We start from the raw sequence: 5,736 nt of genomic DNA, 5'->3' as shown, positions 1-5,736 counted from the left end.
TATATCACACATGAGGTGTTGTGCCTACGTAATTAACTTGATTGTCAATGAAGGGCTTAAAAAAATACATGACTCCATTTCCGTTCTAACGTAGTGAGGTATCTTAGATCATCCCGTGAAAGATTAGAAAGGTTTATAGATTGTGTTGAACTTGTTTGCTTGAATGTGGCAACTAAATGAAATTCCACTTATTTAACGCTTAAAATTATATGGTCACCAATTATTGATGATTGAAAAAATGTTGGGTAAAGTACTTGAAGGTCTTCTACGACTCAATACAAAGATAAATGGTTCTTTATATGTGACTTATAATTCTTATTTTCATGAAATTTGGGGTATTCAATAATTTTTAATTGAGGGGAGTTCGAATGTGAACTATGTATTAATTAATATGAGTTCAAATGTGAACTCCAAGCCGACCTTTCGGCTGATCCGACTTAGGTCTGATACGCTCGAACCATTTTCGACTAGTTTCAACTCTCCAAAGCTTTTAAGGTTAGTATGACACCATTTTAGCTGACTAGTTTAAAATTTTTGTAGTCAAGTTTACTTATTATTTTATGTAAAATTAGGTTTAGTTAGTTTAAATTATTTGAAGTCAAGTTTTATTTCATGCAAAATTATGGTCAGCTAGTTTAAATTATTTGGAGTAAGTTTAAATTTTTTTTATGCAAATTTAGTTTTAGCGAGTTTAAATTATTAGGAGTAACTTTAAATGATTGTATGCAAAATTAGGCTGATCATCCATATAATATACAAAAAGAAACTCCAGATATTTGATATCTTTCTCTTTGAATGAGATCTCAATTCCAGCGACGGTTATAGATATCTTACAACTAGAATCCCTCTTTTTTTCGATCCAGTAACTCCACCACCGCGCACCCGAGTTAGATCTTTCGTTTTAGTTTAAAATTTTTGTAGTCAAGTTTACATATTATTTTATGTAAAATTAGGTTTAGCAAGTTTAAATTATTTGGAGTCAAGTTTGCATTACTTTATGCAAAATTATGATTAACTAGTTTAAATTATTTGGAGTCAAGTTTATATTATTTTATGCAAATTTAGTTTTAGCTAGGGTAAGTTTAAATTATTGTATGCAAAATTAGGTTTAGCTAGTTTAAATTATTAGGAATAAGTTTAAGTTATTTTATGTAAAATTAGGCGAATCAATTCTACAATAAAATTCTAATTTAGAATTTGAGAGAGTAGCAGTAAGCTATTATCAAGGGGTGGTAGTAGTTTTAGCCTACGCCAACCAAATAAGTGGTTCAACTATCGATTGGTGGGAAGAATTGTTTGATGTATGATGATACGTGTCCAGTGGCCCTGCATGTGTCATATATGTGATATGTCTTATAATATGATATGTGTTGCTTTATGATATGTTTTATGATAGGCTAAGATATGCCAAATAACATCGTGTTATAAATGAAATGTCAATTCATATTATGATGAATCATGTTATGATATGAAATGCCATGATATACTATGATATGAATATGTTTGGCATCGACACGTTATAACATGCTATGATATGTATTAAAATGAGGTATTTTACAATGCACAACCCCTAAGCTATGATGTGAAAGTTGTTGAACACAACTTTCTGTGGGAAACACTCGCACGGTTTATTAAGACCAATCAAGAAAAGATTTACAAGACACTCTGTAGAAACTACTATGTATTGCTTGGGATTTCTTGGGATGATGAACTGAATAGGGTGGAGGGGTATTTATACTAGATGATGGGTAATCTAAGACCAATCAAGAAAAGATTTACAAGACACTCTGTAGAAACTACTATGTATTGCTTGGTATTTCTTGGGATGATGAACTAAGTAGGGTGTAGGGTGGAGGGGTATTTATACTAGATGATGGGTAATCTAAGACCAATGAAACTACTGTGTACTGCTTGGTATTTCTTGGGATGATGAACTAAGTAGGGTGGAGGGGTATTTATACTAGGATGATGGGTAATCTATTGCTAAAATTTCTTAAGTATGGAAATCATTTTCCTAAATTTATTACTAAAATTTCTAAATCATTTTCCTAACATACAATTTGGTTACTCATATTATGGTTCGGCTTAACCCTATTGGGCTAGTGATGATATTTTAACACTCCCCTCAGCACTAGTTCTCATTTGTTGCACCATGTTGAGCTGGCAGCGAAAACTCTCATGTTTGCCGGTATTTAGCCCTTCTATAAACAAGTCTGTCACTTGATCATCTGTCTTGATCTACTGCATCTCGATTTCTTCCTTCAAGACTTTCTCTCTAATGAAATGGTAGTGTACTTCCACATGCTTTGTTCTAGCATGAAACACCAGATTTTCTGTTAGGCGAATCGCAGATTGGTTGTCGCAATGAAGTTATATTGGATAGTCAATTCTCTGGTGCAAATCTTCCCTCAAGAGTTTCAGCCACGTACTTTCCTGAGCTGCTCCAGCTGCTACTCTATACTCTACTTTTGTAGTTGACAATGATACTGTTGGTTGTCTTTTGCTACACCAAGAAATTGTTCCCGAACCCAACTTGAACACATAGACCAACACAATTGCCAATTTTCCTTCTCTTTCTTTGATAAACAAGCTTGAGTCTGCATGTGCAACTGAATACCCACTTTCGGTAAGAAATTCAGCAATCTTACCATACCAAGTTTTTGGTGCTTGCTTCAACCCATAATGAGCTTTTCTAAGCTTGCATACATGGTTAGGATTAGCTGAACTCTCAAATCCCTTTGGTTGATTCATGTAAACCTCCCTGTCTAACTCTCTATGCAAGAAAGGATTCTTCACGTCCAATGGCCACTGTTTCCAATCTTTACTTGTTGCAAGTGCTAGCAGAACTCGTACGGTAGTGATCTTTGCCACTGGACTAAAGGTTTCATCATAGTCTAGTCCATATTGTTGAAAAAACCTTCGAGCTACGAGTCAAGCCTTGTATCTCTCAATTGATCTATCCGGTCGAGGCTTTATTTTGCAGACCCACTTGCAAGAGATGGGTTTGACATCTCCTAGTCTTGGTACTAGTTCCCAAGTTTGATTATGTTCCAGGGCTATAATTTCTTCCTCCATTGCTTTCTGCCAAGCTGAGTTGTTAATTTCTTCCTCCGTCTTCTACAATAGCGGCATTGGCATACTTAAGATTTGACTTTTGGATTCTCTTTTATCGCCTAAGTTGTTGATGTGATGTTTCCTTTTCAACAGATTCACTTGATTATTGAGTCATTTCTTCCTCATCAACATCAATGTCAACGAGTCTTTAGGTACATCAACATTTGGTTGAGTGTGTGTAATTTGCTCCCCCATCTTCTGTTGTAGAATTTCTTCAATGTTATTTGGATCTGGTAGAACTTTCTTCTCGGGAGACCACCATGTAGATGCTTCATCGAAAACTACATCTCTTTATGTATAGCATTTTCCACTTGTTGGATCATAGTACTTCCACCCTTTCCTTTGATTGTCATATCCGACAAATATGCACTTGACTGCTGATTGCTTGTGGATGTATATAATAAAATGATGTAAAATTCACAACAATAAGTGCAAGTATACACTATCACAAGTAGCAAGTAATAAGTAAATTATCGATTCCACAGGGAACCTATCTTTTTGGTTAATTTTATCGCTGGAAATTAAATGAGTTTTTGGGTAACATTCAAATGGGTGTGGGTGATTTTAACTACTTAAACAAAACTAAAACAGAGTGTCACTACTGTCGAAAAAATAGAAAATGATGAGAAAATCAACTAATGAGGAAGGTTCGGCTAAGAGAGATTAAATAGATAAGTTGTTGAGTTTTGTGGTAGATTTTAGTTCCTTTTAATAGATTCCCAAGCCCACTTCCGAGGATCATGAATGGTGATTATTTCCATAATCGTTGTAATTTCTATTAAAAAGACTCTAGGAGAAGAATTATTCCTAACCCTTATATTACCCTTCAAGTCTCCTTGAAGGGAACTAGAGTATTAAAGAGGATTTCATTGCTCCCTCTCTTCTCCCACATAAAAGAACAACTATGTAGGTAAAGTAGCTAATTAAACACACATGTAAATTATTAACAACTCTTTAATAAACTAAAATCATACCATCAACATACTTAAACTATATAAAACTCTCTCGCCTTCCCTATAAAATTTAACTCTCCATACAAACTGAATTAAACAGAGGAACCCACATCTTAATCATATAAAATTGATAGAGTAAGGAAAGAGAGTAAGGAAATAGAGAGTTATCCAGCTTTGTTGCCGTTCTTCAATGGAAGTTTCCTTCCCTTGAGCTCTCGCGTCCATCTCGTTGTCCTAATCTATCCTTCTTGGTCTTTTCTTCCTTCTACTTTCAACAGCTGCTGGATTAGGATTTTTCTTCTTCTTCTCTAGTTTCACATCAGCAGAGGCACAGCTGTCTAATCCGATTTTTCTCTCCCAAAGTGTGTCACCCTCCTCTTTGTCTTCTTTTTCCTTTTATATTGAGCATGGGTTCCCCTTTAGGGCTGAAAAGGAATAAGTAGTCCGTGCCTCATTCGGTAGTCAATGACCCACTTGGACTTCTGATATGGATTTAAAATTTCCATGTCATCCACCATTTGTTTCCAAATTTACTACTCCCTCATGGTTCAGCATAAATGTCTGAAATTTTACCACATAACTCAATTAAATGTACAATTAAGATCGATTTATGCCAAATCATATTTTTTTTTCATGTTTGACGGCAAAAAACGATTTCATGCTCACTAAGTAGAATAAATTGGGTAATAAATGAGAAAATGGTGAATAAGAGTGTAATATTAACTATAAAAAGACTTGATATGACTCTACTTTTAGAGAGTTATCAACTGCTTTCTTGTCAAACGTGGTACCTAGATGGTCAGGCACAAATACATAGCAAACACAACCAAATACTCGAAAGTAGCTAACTGTAGGTTTCCTGTCCCATAGTATCTCAAATGGTGAGACAAACCCTAGCCTTGGCTGGGGAAGCTTATTGATCACATAGGCCGCCGTTCGCATAGCTTCAGCCCAAAATCTTCTTGGAACATTCTTTGCATGTAACATGCTTCGATAGATTTCTGCAAGATGTTGATTCTCTCTTTCTGCTACACCATTTTGTTGTGGCATGTTGGCACATGTAAACTGACGTCGTATCCCATACTTGTGTAAATATTGATCGAACTAATTTGACGTGTATTCTCCACCATTGTCTGAACGTAGACAACAGATCTTCACTCTTATTTCTCCTTCGATCATCATCTTGAATTCTTGAAATTTCGAAAACGTATCAAACTTTTCTTTCATAAAGAAAATCCCCACATATCTTGAGTAATGGTCAATGAACGTAACCATATACCACATTCTGCTGATCGATGCTTCTTTGACATATTGACATCCAGCACATACAACGTCTGTTTTGATTTCAAGTTGAAATAGACCTTTGAGCATAGATTTTTACATAATCAGCTTCAACTTGTGGTAGCCAACATGTCCCAATCTTGCATGTCATAGATCTGTTGTCTCATTCTTCCGTGTCTTGTCAACATAGGCAGTGTAACGACCCAAATAAAAGAATAATAATAATAATAATAATAATAATTAAATAATTAAAATAATATTTTCCCTAAACTACTCTCCACTAACCCCCTCTCCCAACTATCTCTCTTCAACCAACTCATCAGTCAAAATCCCAAATCAGAATACAGGATTCATCGGTCGTTCCTACAATGAAAAAAAAAAAGAAAAA

This window comes from Cucurbita pepo, chromosome LG11 (assembly GCF_002806865.2).
Source record: "Cucurbita pepo subsp. pepo cultivar mu-cu-16 chromosome LG11, ASM280686v2, whole genome shotgun sequence".
NCBI lineage: Eukaryota > Viridiplantae > Streptophyta > Magnoliopsida > Cucurbitales > Cucurbitaceae > Cucurbita > Cucurbita pepo.
The sequence above is the reverse complement of the archived record's forward strand: the minus strand, read 5'-3'. Positions refer to the sequence as shown.